General features: G+C 53.7%; 1 protein-coding gene across 1 annotated transcript in view; it reads left to right on the top strand.

Annotated features, from left to right (window-relative positions):
- LATS2 (large tumor suppressor kinase 2) overlaps positions 1-17,350 on the top strand; it is a 41,995-nt gene that overhangs the window by 12,279 nt on the left and 12,366 nt on the right. The window lies entirely within an intron of this gene.

The raw sequence follows: 17,350 nt of genomic DNA, 5'->3' as shown, positions 1-17,350 counted from the left end.
TCCCGTGTAACAGGTACAGAGAATTCCTGTCTGTGCAGCTTTTCCCCTTGCCTCCTGTTGTATTGCCTTTTAATCTAGGTTCAGTTTTGTTTCCTTATATTTTGAGTTTAGATGCCATTTTAGCCCTATATTTATAAGAATGGCAGTAAACTCCCAGTTTTCCCAAGGTCTTACAGGTCCTTGTTGGTGATGACACACTTTTATATGCAGTGTTTCATCTACTGCATGTGCACACACACTTTTTTCCCCATTTTATTGGGACTCTGATTCAGTTTCTGGGAAAACGTAAAAGACTGTTCACTGTGTAATGGTATAATGTATATGTCAAACGGTGTAATGTTCATAAATCTTTTGCACGTAAATCATTAAAGACTTACGACAATTTCTATAGGGCAAACAAAGAGGCCACTAGGTTAATATTTCTTAAGGAAGGAGCTGTTCTTTAAATATAGATTTAAGGAATTGGAAAGATATGTTTTTGATTATGAGCATCCTGTTTTGTAGTCTCTTATTAGCACAAGTGATGACTTAAATTTAGCTCTTACTTTATCTTTCTTATAAAATTTAGTTTCACTTTTTCTTTTAATCTTTATGGTTCCAAACGACCATATTACCAGGTGTTCCCTCTTTTTCTTCCTGAGACAGTTTTAGAAACGGCTGATTCAGTGTTGCCGCAATGTTCATATGTGTGACATTGCTGCTTCTCGGAAGCACTGACTTGTATTCGCCTGCTGCATTGTGGCGGGTTAGCGCAGGTAGGGCGCCCTTGGGGCCCCTCAGAGTCTATGCTGGGGCCTTGGGAGAGCAAGGATGCCCATGGCTCCTGGGCCCTTAGAGCAGCTGAGTGTTGCATCACGGTGTGTCCCCAGAGGGGGACTTAGGTGAGGAATTTCTTTCAGACCGGAGTCCTGGGACTTGTTCGTGCTTTTTCCCAGTGGATGGCCTGTGGCCTGACCCTGCCCACCTCCCTCCTTGCTCTGCCACGGGCGGTGCTGAGTCCAGGCGCGGCTATGTTCCCCTGGTCCCGAATTTCTCTGTTGGTATAATTTTCCTAATCCTGACTTAATCCAGTTTTCCTCACTTTATTGTATGTGTTTAAGTGAGTAAAATCTTTAACTAAATGCAGGTAGGAAGAAATGTAAACAAACAAATCGATTTCTTATGCCCAATTCGGCCTGAGGAAGAAAGCCAGTGGTCAGGGACCCGAGCACAGCACCAAGTAGACTGGGGTGACTTGGTCAGGAGGAAAAGGGAGAGAATTCTTGGCATCCTCAAGCCGAAAAGTGCCGAGGAATCACGTTTCCCAGCCCACCACACAGGGTGCTCCTTGACCCAGGTCCTTTGCAGAGGCTGCGGCGCTGGGCGTGCTGCCGTCACAGTGGAAGGACAGGCCCTGGTGGTGGCTGCGACCGTGTGTCCCCGCGCTGTTCTGAGACCGCGTGGCAGCAGTCAGAGAGGACTCCAGTTGCGACCCCAGTGACTCAGGCTCCCCCCACCCTGGCAAGCGTGGTCGCACGTGCCTGTCACACACGCTTGAGCGGAGGGAGGACAGCGGTGCCTGCGGAGGGGCTTCCTCCTCAGCAACTTGGTCCCCTCCTCTCGCCCCCCTCCTCCCCCCGGCCACGCTTGCCCAGCCCCCCTTCCCCCGGACAAGCTCACGCCGGAGCTCTGTGGACGTGTCACACTGTGTCGGCGGTGATGCCATCTCCCCTCATCCCTGTCTGGATCGGCTCACCTCCTGCAGGAACCCTGGTTCTTGCCTCCGGGTTTGAGCCGACCCTGGTCAGACCGCCAGGCTCCGTTGTTTCTTCTTTTTTTCTTTTTGGCTGCACTGCACGGCATGTGCATGATCCCCTGACCGGGGATCGAACCCCTGTCCCCTGCACTGGAAGCGCACAGTCTTAACCACTGGACCTACAGGAGAGTCCCGGGGTCCGTTGTTTCTAACTCGTAGGCCCATGGTCGGCCGCCCCTCTCGGCGCTGGACCCGCGAGTGTGCCCTGCGAGTGTGCCCCGTGTGCCCTGGAGGCCCCGCGTGGCCATGGGGCTGTGCCCCTCATTCGGCAGGAGCAGTAATGGTGGGAAACACAAGCTTTGCAGAGAGGATTCCGGGCGCTGGTCCACTAAACTGTCCCTCAAGTCTCAGGCACTAGAACAGACAGAAGCACAGCTCTGCCTCACTGGCCGTTATCAGGAAAGGGCCAGGGGGTGACCCTGAGGGGCGCTGACGCGAGGCTGCCATCTCTTCATCCTGGTGACAGGTGGCCTCGGTGGTCTCACTCGAAGGCCGAGGTTTTGCTAATGAGGGAGATGCAGGGATTCAGGTGACTCATATGTTTCCTCCTCTTCCTCTGGAAAGGGGACTAGTGTTCAGGGTTGTCACTGCCCTGAAATATTAATAAGAGCAGGAGGAAAAAAGAAACACTTGAGTTGAGGAATGTCAGTCCTGTAACAGGAAACTGTCTTAACAATGACTGTGGGTGTAGCAGCCTTTGCCTTTTCCCCCTGTTTTTTCTTTTCTTTTTTTTTGATTTTCAAATTAATTTCGGCCCTGCCAAAAGATAAACTATACCTTTCTAAATAGGATTTAGACAAGACACTAGCAAATCATACCTTTGTGTCGTACCTTCCCCCAGGCTTCCCCAGGTCATTAAAGTAGCGTGTGTTCATTGCATACTTTCGGAAAATACAGAAAAGTATAAAGAGAAAATGAAAATTGCCTGTAATTGTATCAGCCCACATATGGCCACTCTGAACGTTTTGGTATAAAAGTGGCCAAATTTTTTTTCTAGTTAAAGGAAATTAAGGGAAGTTATCAAGGAGCGATGTGCCCAGGGTGACAGGTGGAAAAACGCTGGTCACAAAACAGCACGTACAATATGATCCCAGTTCTTCTGTTGCAGAAATATACGCGCTGACTCTCTCCCTGCTCGCCTTCCCGCTCAGCTCTCCCGCCAGGCCCGGGACCGCAGGGCTCCTCTCCCCATCTGTTCCCTGCACAGAACCCTCTGAGCGGTCACTCTGGAAAGGAAGGAGCCTGTCCTTTCCCTCCGGAAACCTTCCCACTGTGCCGGGGACGAGTTCTTGGCCTCAGGTCCCGCCCTTTCCCGCGGTCGGCACCCTGGCCCCGCCGGCTGTGTGGCCTCTTCTCAGGCTTCCCAACTCCAGCCCCCCCTTGCCTGGGTGATGCCCTCTCTCTTTGGAGGCTTGTCTTAGTGTCATGGATTCAGAAAAGCCTTTTCTGATCCCCAGTCTAAATTGGAACCCCCTGTTTTCGTTCTTTCATTACCGTGGAAGTTCCCTCCGTGGCGTTTATCAGAATTTGTTTCTATGTGTGTAGGTGTGTATTTCGTTCAGTAACCATCTCTCCCTTCAGGTTGCAGACCTGTGAAGCGGTGGCTTTGTTCTGAGATCACCATCCTCTAGGCCCTGAAACTGTGCAAACCCTCAGAAGTGAAGGGATAAAGATTTCATCATAAACATTTTTGTCTGTAACATCTGTGTTATATTCCATTGTTCAAACAGATGTTCTGTAATTTATTGTAAACAGCTGGTGTTAAAAGGTAAACCGAGGCATATTAAACATTTTAAGAGTTTATTTGAGCAAAAATCTATTTGAGTTGGACAGCACCAAGTCGGAAGTGTTAGGAGCTCCAGTGACCAGGCAGGGGAGAGGGAAGCAGGAGGTACTGGTGGGCTGCAGCGAGGCCTGGCCACCGCGAGGGGCAGAGTTTCGGGCTCGTGCCTGGGCTGACGTGGCATCAGACCACGCGGGGCTCGCGGCCTCCTCGTGTGAGCAGCTCAGCGCTGGCGATGAACAGCCTTCTGCGGGAATCATAACGGATTTCACTGATTTCCTGGGAATAAATTTTAGGGATGGAATTACTAGGACAAGTGATAAGAGCATTTTTATAGTTTTTATTTGAATCGCCACATTTCTTGACAAGTGTTTAAATTGCACTTACGCTTTCAATCCTTCCTGCAATGAATGAGATTGTCTTGGACTGTCCCTGACCAGAGCCTCTCCTTCAGTCATTGTTTAATGAATACTTTCCCCGATGCCTGCAATTTTTTCCTCCTAAGTAGCTTTCACATCTCTGTCTTTTCCGTGCTAACACCCTGCCCTACCCTAGATTCTCCTGAGAAGTCCCCCGACCCCCATTCCTCCTGGTGGCCTTTTCCTGAAACGCGGCCGCAGCCACCCCCTTGGGAGCCGCTGCACTTCCTCACCCGACCCCGTCCTTTCTCTCGTTGCCAGGCACACCGCCTGCCCCGGCCGTATCCCCCTCCTTACACGCCGGCGGCCTCCAGGCCAAGTAACTGCCCCGCACGCACTGTCCGTCCTCCCGCTGGGGCCTCCCCGGCAGCCCAGCTGCATCCCACCCCGCCAAGGCCCGCTTCTTCCGTGGTCCATCGTGTGGCCTCCTTGGGCAGTGGGTTCCCGCACGAGCCGCGTTCTCCCTTCCCTGAATCCCCGTTTCCATCAGGACCCCCCAGGCAACCGTAGTGGCTTACACGGGGTCTTAGGGATTTGCTGGCCCACCTGGCACGTTTCGCAAGTGAATTAGCTGAGAACCCACAACAGTAGAAGGAATCGGTGAAATTAAATATGGATCAGTGGACATCACACAAGCAAAAAACATAGAAAAGATTGAAGAGAAGTAAACAGAATCTCAGAGGCCTGTGGCACAATACCGAGGGGTCCAGGATGTGTGACGTGTGTGAACTGGAATCCCTGAAAGGAGGAAGGGACAGAAAAACATCTGAAGCAGTAATGGCTGAAAACTTCCCAAATTTGGTGAAAACTTTCAGGTACAGTCAGATCTCAATAAAACGGGGCTTCGCTTTGTCGCGGCTCACGCACCGGGGGGTGGGGCTTAAGTGGAGATGCCACTGACCCTTGAACGACTTGGGTTTGAACTTCACGGGGCCACTTATCCACAGATTTTCTTCAGCAAATGTGTCCCACGCACTCTGTGGTAGGTTGAATCCGCGGACGTGGAACCGTGAGTGCGGACGGCCGACTGTACAGCTGTACACGGGTTCTCAGCTGTGTCGGCAGTTGAAACCCCTATCCAACCCCCATTGCTCCGGGCCAGCTGTAGCAAGGGTCCTATATTTTTCCTGACACAATTAGAAATCAACATTTAAGTAGGTGGTGGTAAGTTAAAAATGCATGTTGCAGCCTTTAGAGCCATCACTAAAACACAGTTGGAGGAGACAGAGCTACAGAGTCAGTGAAGAGTTAAAGCGAACGACTAAAGCAGCATTTGATTAACGTGGAAGGAGCCGGGGAGGGAGGAGTGGCGGAGTGAAAGCCAGATGCGTCAGTAGGAATGCAGACCTAAATAAAGCCATAGCGATCATTACACTCGCCGCGTAAAGCGATTAAGCACCCCAATCAAATAAAAATAAATAAAATGAATAAAAAAGCAAGACCCACCTCTGTCCCATCTACAAGGCACACCTATTACAAGGACACAAAGAGACTGAAAGCCAAAGTCTGGGGGAAATGTCTGCCCTGCAAACCGTAAACATCAAGTAGATGCGGTGGCGACGTTGAAATCAGACAGTCCCCTTCAGGGTGAGTGTTGCTTGAGACAGAGGGACACAATAATAAAAGGGCCAGTACGTCCAGATGATGTACCAGGGAGAACACACCTGAAGACAAAGCTTCAGGCTCTATGGGGTGAGGGGTGCCACGCGGGAGCTAAAACCCGGCTCTCCCGTGGTCGATGGAGCGGCAGACAAGGACCGGTGGGATGCAGGACACGCAGCTCCGCGTCCCTCCAGCCTGGAGCATCGTGCGGGGGTCCTTCCTCCGTGCTGAGGGTGGGAGGCCCCGCCCTCCGTGCATCAGCCGGCCACTCACATGTCGTGATTCTAGATGCTGACGGGGACAGTCGAGGCCCGGATTGGGTAGGTCAGTAGTTTTGATCCCGAGCCAGTAGAAACCAGACAGGGTTTCAGGGTGCTGTGCGTCCCGTCACGGACAGAGCTGAACACCCGACTGGCCCTGCTGAAAGGCACTTGCAGAACAAGAAGTTGCCACCAGCTTGGGCGCCTTCCCCCTGAGGATGCCTTGCATGGTGTTCCGCAGGTGCGCCCGTGCTGGCCCCGGGACACCAACAGAAACTTCTCCGTCAGTGTACTTGAATTCTAGTTCAAGAACGGTGCAGAACTCACTGGGAGTAGTAAATAGTAGCTTAGACGTAAAGGAATACTGACGTAGCTGATAATAACCTGTTAAATAAATAAAAATCCATGAATCAAAAAGCAAAACAGAATGAGACGGCCAGTCAGTGGGCAGCCGCAGCCTTCCGGATTCTGCAGTGGGCGCTCTGTGGGCCCGGCGGAGGCTCCCAGGCCCTTACGGCCCATGGGGGGCGCCTGCGCTGACCCTGGCGACTCGTCTGAGTTGAAGTCTGCGCTGAGCCTGATACACGCCTTATTTGGAGGACTTCGTGCAAAAAAGAGAATGTAAGATATCTCTGTACCTTTAATATTGATTGCACTTGAAAGAGATATGGGGGTAAATAACGTATTAACACTAATTCCACTTTTACCTTTTTCTTCTTAAATGTGGCTACAAGAAAATGAAAGTCCCTCTGTGGCCCGTGTTAGCTTTCTGTCGGGCAGTGGTCAGTTGTGCCAGTGAAAGCAGTCGAACCCTCGCCCACTCCCTGCCCAGACCTCGTGCACTAGAAATGTCCACCAGCTTGGAAAGGGCAACTCATAATTTCATGACTACTATAGGTGTATTGTTTTCAAAATCGTAATTTATGTTCGTTATAGAACGTTCTAGACATTGTAGATGAAAATGAAAGCAGCTGAAAATCTTACCTCTGAAAGGCAGCCACTGATAAGATTACGTTTTTAACATCAATATTTTGATAGATAAGCACCTTCAGTCTTTTGTGTGTGTGTGTGTGTTTATTTATTTGTTTAGTCCGAGTTGGGTCTTCGTTCACGGGGGTGGGGGGGTGGGGGGTCTACTCTTCATTGCGATGCGTGGGCTTCTCATTGCCGTGGCTTCTCTTGTTGCGGAGCATGGGCTCTAGGCGCGCGGGCTTCAGTAGTTGTGGCACAAATGCTCAGTAGTTGTGGCTCTCTGGCGCTAGAGCGCAGGCTCAGTAGTTGTGGCGCACGGGCTTAGTTGCTCCGCGGCATGTGGGATCTTCCCGGACCAGGGCTCGAACCCGTGTCCCCTGCATTGGCAGGTGGATTCTTAACCACTGCGCCACCAGGGAAGCCCCGCTACAAGTGCTTTGAGCGCCTCTCCTTCCTGCCTGGTCCTCGCTATCACTGTGGCTTAGGGTAAGCTGCTAATCCATCTTACTCTCTCGGTTTTTGCATCTCTGACACTTGGCTGGCGGCACTCATTTCTCGGGGTGATTGTGGCGGACAGGACGGGGCTTACATGCAGGGCCCTCTGTCCACACATTCACTCCACAGGCCTTCCTGCTGCTCATTTCTTTAGAAATCTGCCAACAGCCTGCACGTGCGACTCTCCGAAAGGGTGCTAATGGCATTTTCTAAGAGCATCGTTTTAAAGTGGGACCACTGCTAGGTAGAAAGTTTGGCTGGAAGATTTCCTAGTGGAGCTCCGGCAGGTATTGATGAAGCTTGTCGTCTTTGGAACTCTTAACTCTGCAGCGGCCCAGATGTTTGAAATTCCTGGCCGAGGGCAGAGCGTCCCATTGTACGGGCCTGTCCCAAGGTGTGTCAAAATAGCTGTTTTCTCAGGGAAAACGAGATCGTGCACTTCCGAGCACTTGTGTGGTTATTGTCTGGTGTTTAGTCTGCTGCCCGTGGGCACGTGACCAGCTGGAGAAAACAGGCCTCCCTGTAACGAGGAGCATCCCTGCAGTGGTGTCACACGTGTCCATGGAGGGTGGAGAAGACACGGGTTCTGACCCGCAGCTGGAGCTGACACCCACGCACGGTCTCTAGAAGCCCGTCTCGATAGAGCCGAGAGAAGGAAGCAGATATTTTTAAACAGCAGCCAAAGAAGAGGTGAGAGGAAGTGAGGGGGGGGTCGTGGGTCCCAACACCAGGGAACCGGGCGGTTACTTGGCTGCGTTTCTGGAAGATCATCAGGCCCCCATCGCTCTGAGGCGCCACCGCGAACATGTCGGTATCTGGTGTGATTTTTTTTTAATTTACAGAATGAGGTCATATCGTGTGTGCTGTTGGGTTTGTTTGCTTTGGTTTGAGTTGGAGGCTGTTCGTACCTGGGAGTGACGGCCACAGCGCTGATGGCAGGGGCTGCGCTGGAGGCCGGGCTCACTGCTGCCCACGCCGGGCTTGGCGTCTCTGGAGGAGGGGAGACCCTCAGCTCTGTGAGGTGTCGTGGCTCCCTTGACCCTCTGCCTCACTGCTGTGCTGCCCGTCGGCCCCTCGCTGGGCTGCAGTCTCTGGTCAGAGCTTCGGGTTCAGTGTCCCCAGGGGAGGGCCGGGCCGGGTGGGACCCTGGGTCCTCATCCTCTCCTGCCCGGTGGGCTCACAGCTTGCTCCTGGGCGTCTCACCCCCTCCCTCTGGCTTCTCTATTCCAAAACGTGCTGAGGTCCCTTCTCCGCTGTGACTGTCGCGTCAGAGCACGGATGGAAAATGATGAGAGCGATTTGGCCGCTGACGCACCAGGTAGGAGCCGAAGCCCCGTGTGTGTGTTTGGGACCCACTTTTTGTGCTTGGCCTGTTTTACTTTACAGTATATCGCAAGCATTGCCCCGTGTCATTTTATTCTCCGACACACTGTCTAAAAAAACAAAGTGTCGCGTTCCAGTGAATTGATGATAGACCTCGGTCTATTCTGGGGCACCCAGGTTGTTTGAATGTTGTCACCCATAAGCGACAGCCAGTGGGTCACTCTTTCACTGCCTGACGGGACCCACTGGGCCACAGGAGGGGCTGTTTGAGGCAGGAGCAGGTGCGGAGGGGGGTGGGATTCAGCGCCTCTAGAGCCTCCAGGGCGGAGACCACGCAGGGACGGCACTCTTCCCGTCCCCTGTGCGCTCACGAGATGGGGCCGCCAGGGCAGGAAGGGCTGGGTTTTTGCACGTCTGTTCCTTCGTCCGTTCATCGCTTTCCGAGCGCCCAAGCAGTTCCTGTCTGCCAAGCCGTGGACACAGACGTGAGCAGGACGCAGCTTCCGGCCCCGAGAACTTCAGGATGAGCAGGCGGGATTGTGGACAAGGGGCACAGGCCGCGCGTGGGCAGGCAGCACTGGGGCTGGCCTTCCTGCCAGACATGCTTGTGATGACTGATGATGATGTAATATTTCAAACGTTTATAGAAGTAGAGAGAATGATGTAACATTTTCCCACCTTGTTCCAGAGACCTTTGGGAGAAACGCTGTGTCACATGGAGCAGCTCCTCTGTGCCTCCGTGCTGGGTTCCTCATTCCCATTTGTGTTCGGTGCCGTTGCTTCAGACGCGTTCTGTAACCAATCTGCCGTATTGTTTTACAAGGTTTTTAAAACCCTGTATAATGTGATTTTGCAGCTTCCTTTTCCCGTCTGCATCATGTTTCTGAGGTTTATCGACGTTGATGGACGAGGCTCCCGTTCATTGTAATTGCTGTCATTTCACCGCCACTTACGTCTCCGTTATCTCACTACTGGATGTTTAGATCGTTTCCAGTTTTCCATTCTCGACAGAAGTGCAGCAGGTGTTCTCCTGTGTGTCTTCTTGTGACACGTGGGGACTTTCTCCGGAAGTGGGGTGTGTGGGTCACAGGATGTGAGCATCCCTGACTTTACCAGATGCTGTCACAGTGTTCTGTGTGGTTTACAGGTCAGCATCTCGTCCTCGGCCTCTGCGGGGCGGTCTTCCCTGTCCTAGCCGACACTTGGTGGTGTCAGGTATTTTAAACACTTGTCCATCTAATGAGTGTGAGATGGTCCCTTATTTTAAAAAATGCAGCCTCTGATTACTGGTCATGTTGGACTTGTTTTGACTCTTTGGGTTTTGAGTTCTGACTTTACCACTGACTGTGTGAACTTGGGAAATGATGACTCATTCTGAGCCTCAGTCTACTGATTTTTTAAAAGATATTTTATTTATTTATTTGGCTTCGCCGGGTCTTAGTTGTGGCATGAGGGATCTTCCTTGCCGCGTGTGGGATCTTTAGTTGCGGCACGCGGGATCTAGCTCCCCGACTAGTGATTGAACCTGGATCCCCTGCATTGGGAACTCAGAGTCTGGACCAGCAGCGTCCAGCTACTGGACCAGCAGGGAAGTCCCAGTCTCCTGATTTTGATAAAATACAAGCACCTACATTTTAGGGCGATTCCAAGACTCGGAGACTCGTGCACAGCTCCCGCTCCCTCTCTGCCTCAGTCCCGAGTCCTCCCACCAACAGGGTCCACGAGGCTGCGCCTCCACTCAAGAGACCCTCCCAAAGGCTGGTCTGCAGCACGAGAGGAGCTGAGCTCCCTGTGGGCTGCGAGGGCCCTCGCAGGAACCCAGCAGGAGTCCGTGGGGACCTGGACAGTCGGTGCGTCTGCACAGTCACGCCGGCCCCTTAACCTCCCTCATCCCCCTTAGACTGTGCTCTCCACAGCGCAGCCAGGGGACCCTTTTAAAACAGAAGTCGGATCTCGTGCTCCAAACGCTAGGTGGCTTCCTGCCTCGATCAGGGTAAAAGCCAGCGTCCTTGTCCCGGCCTACTCGATGGGCTTTCACACTGGGGTCAACATCCATTTCAACCCTGAAAACAGTTTAAAGGATTTCAAACGTGTTTTTTAAAAAATATTTATTTATTTATTTGGTTGCCCCGGGTCTTAGTCGCGGCACGCGCGTGGGATCTAGTTCCCCGACCAGGGATCGAAGCCAGGCCCCCTGCACTGGGAGCGTGGAGTCTTACCCACTGGACCACCAGGGAAGTCCCAGTTTAAAGGGTTTCGGAACCACGGGGTGGAGTCGGCCAGAAGGGGGCCTGCATAGCAGCTACGTGCCTGTGTGCGGAGCTCCCCAGTGTGTGTCCATTTCAAGGTTACACTGTAACTTTTTCTTTGCTTTTTTTTTTCTTTTTAATAGATTTTTTTTTGTTTTGGGGTTTTTTCTGTTTGTTTGGTTTTGTTTTGGGCCGCGTGAGGCTTGCGGGATCTGAGTTCTCCAACCACGGATTGAACCCGGGCTACGACAGTGAAAGCCTGGAATCCTAACCACTAGGCCACCAGGGAACTCCCTAACTTTTTCTGAAAATTACATAAAATCTAGCTGGGGAGTTTGTCTTCAGTACCATATTTCATAATTAAACATTTTTGTAAATTTCACTGTATCTTTCAAGGGTGTAGAAGTAGCAGAAGACTGTCTTCCTTCTTAAATGAGCCCACAGCTTTCTAGATGGCCCCGTTTACTTGATAACATTTAAAAAAAAACCACAGAGAGGAGAGCTCCCTGAACTCTGCATTAGACGTCCCTTCCCTTTGATGCCTGTGGGCTGACGGTCCCCAGCAAAGTGGGACGGAGGCCGTGCGGAGGGCTACAGGACACAGGAGAAGAGCAGCTACTCATTGAAAGCTCAGAAAGGAGCTGAAGGTCTGTGACGAAGGATGCTCGGTGGGGAGGCCCGTGTGCCGTCTGTGGGTGAGACGTCTGAATGGCAGAAGTTGACGGTGGCCCTTGTCTGCACGGGAAGCCTCTCCCCACACACTCAGGCCACTGAATTTCAGGAGCCGAGGCGGGCTTGTAGCCGATGAAGAATCTCTTCTTCCAGAATCACGCTGAGCCGCTGGCGCCTGAGCTCTGCCGGCTGGTCCATCTCCCGGCGTCCTGACGCCCATTCGCGGTGCAGGTCTGGCCTTCGTGGCTCCGTCTTGTGTCCGCAGGTACCAGGCGGTGGGCAGCCCCCGCCCCCATCCCCTGGGCCCAGGGTCCCGCTGCTCACGCACTGGACTGCCACCTCCAGCTTCGTCGTCCGGCATCGTGGGCTGAGACAGAAACCGAATCCTTTCCTTCGTGAAAACCTTGTGCCTCTGACGACAGAGTTCCCAACAAGAGTGCGAGCCGCAGCTGCCCATTAAGCCCCCCTTGATTCCCCTCCCAGCCCCGGAGGACAGTGGCCGGAGGCTCTTGGGCCTGCCCTCTCCCGGTGTCTTCTCTCTACCCTGTAGAGCCCACAGTGCAGTTCAGAACCAAGTGTGCAGAGCTTGGAGCTTGGCAAGCCCTTCCTTCTGAACCCTTGTCCCGACCTCCGATCCTGCTCTGAAAGGAGCCGGGGCCCTGCCCAGCGGGGGAGCAGGAAGGCTGGCCCTGGGCCCCGTCGCACCACGTGCCCCAGTTCAGACATCCAGTGAGGCTGTGTTGTCCCCAGACTTTCTCTGCCTGAGGCCTTTTCTTCGGAGCTCTGCCCACCCGCAGCTGCACCCTGTGTCTGGCATCCTCGGCTCAGGCTTTGAACGCGCCTGTCTCTAACTCCGCATCCGGTTCTTCGTGTTGGGCCACCACGGACCTCTACCCACTCGCGTCGCCAGGCTCTCTGGCTGGTGGTGACCAGCTCCCCCATGGAACCTGACTTCTGAGGGGCCCGCACCGCCCACCCCTGTGCTCTCTGCCACGGGCTCCTTGGTTCCCTCAGAACTCAGAACGCCAGGGCTCGTCTGTCCCTGGCAGGGACGGTCTGGCTCCTTCCTTGTTTCCTGGGGCAGAAGAGACTGTCCTAGAGATTTTGTGGTTTTGTGTGTGTGCCTATTTATTGCGTGACTTGTGCAAGCCAGGTGTTAGAGGACCTGTCGGCCTCCCTAAAAGCAGGCATGTGCCGGTGAGGGTGCGGTCAGGGGGTTCCTGCCAGAGCACGGGGGGCGGCCATGCTGGGGAGGCCCGGCAGAGCCTGTTCCCTGAGCCCAGCGGCGGGCCCACTGTGTCCACGGGCAGGTTCATGCCGCTGACCGTCCTCAGGAGGCCCTGACCCTGGGCAGCACATGTGCTGTTAAAACTGGTTCCCTACCCTTTCCTGGAACACGGCTAAGTGTTTTTGTATGTTATATTCTATTTCTCTATGGCTTTTCATTATTGACAAAAATGGGAGTGTTTTTTTCAAAAAGGTTGGACCTAAGTTATCGTAATAGGCATATCCAGGAGTGTAGTGTTCCTTTAAGAACAAATCCCACGAAGATGTAAGAACGGTTTTGTAGTTAAATAGTAACCCAAGTAAAATACTTATTTAAGGGCCTGTGCAGTTGCAGGAGCATGTAGAAAGCAGTACTTCCTGCTGACGGTGTAGCCAAATTATGATAAATGGAAGCAAAGTAGGTATTTGATGATTGGGCTCATAGTAGGACAACTGGAATAACCCGCTGGATAGACTGAACTAAAGACGTTATTTAGGTTCTCAGACTTCACTAATCACACCAGTAATCAACATTATGATAACGTTCTCATCTCCTGTGTGTGTGTGTGTGTGTGTGTAAACTCAGGGGATTTTGGTAGTTTCCCTGGAGTGGGTCACACCTCCGCTCACCTATCTCGATAGTGCCAACAGTGAAATCCTTAATGGTTTAGCAAACATCCCTTGAAATCGTGGAACCTTATAGCTGAAGGGAGCGCTGGGATGACCCTGTGACATCTTGCCCTCTCACTGGACTCAGCTGTGATCTGGAGGATTTCTGTCATCTGCCCACACCTATGTAGCTGGATAACACCGGCAGCTTTATTATAACGGAACTGGACATACGCATAAGTATTCTCATCATCTTACGCTCTTTAACAAGAAGAAAGCATTGCATATTTCAACATAGAACTGTCAAACTTGTTTTCCTCGTGTTCTGATCAAGCCCTTGTTTGTGGACGATGCTCAGACACATTTTGCACGTCACTGTTTCTTCATGTTGTTTACGCTATTGGAAGTCGCACATTTTGTTCACTGCTGTGTACTCTGTAGAGAAGAATATTAGATGCTTAGTGCTTCTCCATTAAGAGAATTTGGCCATAGCAAGTATTTTTGGGCTGCATGAAGTGTATCCCAGGGAATACTTTAATTATAATGAACATAATCATTCTCTCATTGGATTATTTAAGCCCTTTCTGCTCCTGCCCTACACCCTTCTGTTTTCAGGGGCTGATTTATTGTATTATATCTAATTCGGACAAACATCTTTATGCAAGTTGACTTTTAAAATAGGATTCTTTTAAATTGGCCTGAGAATTTTAGGAAGTAAAATTATTAAATCAGGGCGCACGTTTAATAACTTTTGGTACTTGTTAACAAATAGTCACCTCAAAGGACCAAAAATATGTGACTGTGAAGAGTTTCACCAGCCATTTGCCTTTATAACTATTTTGTTTTGGTGTTAACAATTCAATATAAAACGCTATTTTATTAAAAGTGTTTCTTTGATCCTTGGTAAGGTTGAGCATTTTCCATGCTTGTTTAATTTTAGCCCAAATTTCTTCTTCATTCCCTACCTATAAGTTACTCTAAAAAACATCTTTTTCCTCGGAAGCACTCAGTGGGCGCCCTGCCCCGCGGCCTTGCTGTAGGGCCTTGAGCTGGACTTGTGCCTCATCTTCTCGTCACCCACTCACAGTTCAGATCCAGAGGCCCCTTGCGGGTTTTCCTGGCTTTAGTTTTCTCTTCTCCTTCTCCGGGAACCGCGCGGGTACCGGGTGTGTCGGACTGGCGCGGGATCCACTCGCTCCGTGGGGGCCTGCGTCTCTGGCTCCGGCCCCAGGCAGGCTGGGTCGTCCTTTCCTTCTCCTTCACAGCCAGCCACCCGCCCTTCAGGCTCTTGGAAGCGCCGGGAAACTGCCGTGAGGAGCTGCCCTGCCCCCGGGCTCTGGACTTTCAAGCCGGGCAGCTCGGCAGCTCGGCCGGTGGAGCGAGGGAGGGCAGGGGGGAGGGGACGTGGGTCTAGAAGCCGAGGGGCAAGGGGGTGGCGCGGGGGCAGCCGTGCAGACCCTGGGCCCCTGCTCACCGGGCTCCCGAAGGCCCCGGGGGCAAGCGTGCTGTCCAGCTGGGGCGGAGCTCAGGGGCAGTGTGTGGGCGTCCCTGGGCACCGCTCTTACAGCGGCACACCACGCTGCTGGCCTGACATCTGGGCACTGGAGTCACAGAAACGGTGTCCTGCTGCCTGGGGGGTGGAGGCAAGGCAGGGTTGTGATTCCTGATGGGTTTAAAAATGATCCCGAGTTTCCTGCAGTGTGTGGGGTTTTTAGTATTTATTTATTTACTTACTTATATTTATTTTGGCTGTGCCAGGTCTTAGTTGCGGCATGCGTGCGGGATCTAGTTCCCTGACCAGGGATCGAACCCGGGCCCCCTGCATTGGGAGTGCAGAGTCTTACCCACTGGAGCACCAGGGAAGTCCCTTCCCGCAGTTTTTAAAGCACGCCTATACATATGTGTCTAGTGGTGTCTCTGAGAGATACTGTATGGAAACTGCACACTTGCTAAATTTGGTGGAAGGGACAGACGGCAAGGGCAAGACTGCCTGACTGGGTTGTTTAGTAGACAGGAGGGCTCATTAGCGTGGTCGGGTGTGTGATGGGCATATGGTTAGTTGGTCGGTTGTGCAATTCGAAGCAGCCCTGTGAGCACGTCGGTACCTGTGGTTGCCTCCCGGTGTTCTTGCTGGTTAAGTTCCTCGACTGGAAGCGAAGCGTTGGGAAGGTTGGAATCTTGAGGCTGAGGCCAGTGTGCAGCAGGGAGTTGAACACACACTGTCTGACGTGGTTGGTCCTCAGAGTCGCCGTTTCCTTGACACGTAGCCGGTCTGAAGCGACGCACACGTGCAGCCGGTCACCCCAAAGAAGCCAAGGCTTCGGTCCCGTCCCAGACACAGCAGATAGGCGCTGTCCGCAGGGGGCTGGCTCTCCCCCAGCTCGTGTCCTTTCCTTCGATCCCAAGGCAGCTCTGGCCACCGCTGCCCAGCCTCGCGAGCCGTCCCTTCCGCTGCTTCCCCCAGAGGCCGCCTCCCCCCCAGCCCTTGGCTCACGGGCGGGGCTCTTCCTGCCTCTTCTCTCCCGAATCCCCGAGGACACAGGCACAGGTCACGGCCGCGTGCGCGCTTTGTCCAGCCACCCCGTGGGGCCCGGCCAGGATGGAGGTTAATATTATGTACACAATCAGTGGATGTGAAGCACCAGAGTCCTTCCCGTCCCTGTGTTAGGTGGGTGGGCGCAGCCCTGAGCCACAGGAGGGTCAGGCCCCCAGGCTGTCGCAGTCCTAACAGACGGGCAGACACACAAGCGCGGGGACAGGTCCACTCTGTTAGCCTTGAAAAGCCCCTGGCCCGGCAGGCGGGGAGAGCGGCTCATCCGTCCTCAGGGTCCGGGGCATCTCCTGGGTTTCTGCCGTGGCTCTTTGCTGACCGGCCTCTGTCCCCTGGGGACCTGGGGTCCTGCTGCCTGCTCACTGCCTTCTCCTCTCCTGTCCAAGCTACAGCAGTCTCTGTCAGGGCTCTCCCACCCTTGCTGCTCTGAGACCCCTCCCCTCCGGTCACCACCCACTTCCTGCATTTGCAGTTCCCTCCTCCTTGCCCACCCACCCCTCCACCTTCAGAAGACCCCTGTCTGTCCACAGAATCCCCTCTCGCTGCCCCTCCCGGTTCCATCCTTGAAGGCTGGCTTCCCTGTCTGCCCTCAGCTCTGCAGAGCTGGCCCAGGGCACCTGGGCCACAGCCCTCGCAGCCCTCCCCCTCCGGCCTGAGCACCCGACCACGGGTTCTGCAGCTCTGCCCCTGGCCCATCCTCTCACTGACCCCGACCCTGCTTGGAAAGCTCCCGCGACTGCCTTCAGGTAGGCGGCCCGGTCTGTGGTGCCTCCCCACTGTCCTCTCCCGCCTCCCCGTTCTTCCCCCACCAGGCCCCTGCTCTGACTGTACCACCTGCTGCCAAGAATACCTTTCCTCCACTGAGCCCTCCTGCTGCCTGAATCCCAGCTGTCCGTGAAGAGCCGGCTGTGCCTCCGTCTGGCCTGTGATCAGTCCCTGGTCCCTCTCCGTCCTCCGGCCCTCTTCCCCGGTGCTCATCCCGCCAGCAGTGCTGGGGCCTGTCCTGGGCTGACGTCCTCTCTCGCCCACCGCCACCCGCATGGGCACAGGGCACCATAAACAGCAGATGTGCAGGTCTCCCCTCGGGGCAGGGGTCCCTCCCCCAGGAAGCCTGGGCTGGGGAAGGCCAGTTCTCTGACTTCCACAGGCTAGATGGGAATTTCAGTCCAGTCACAGAAGTTTTCTAGCGGGAGCAGGACGTACGGTCTTCCAAGCCCATCGTCGTGGTCTGGGGGTCAGCGAGGTTGTCATCGGCGACTGAGGACACGTCCCCAGTGGTGCTGGCTTGGAGCCGGGCGCAGGGCGGGAAGGCAGTCCTGGAGGCTTCGTGTCGAGGGCACGCGCACCCAGGCCC

Source organism: Delphinus delphis, chromosome 18 (genome assembly GCF_949987515.2).
Source record: "Delphinus delphis chromosome 18, mDelDel1.2, whole genome shotgun sequence".
NCBI lineage: Eukaryota > Metazoa > Chordata > Mammalia > Artiodactyla > Delphinidae > Delphinus > Delphinus delphis.
Note: the sequence above shows the minus strand (reverse complement) of the source record. Positions and strands in the feature narration are given on the sequence as shown.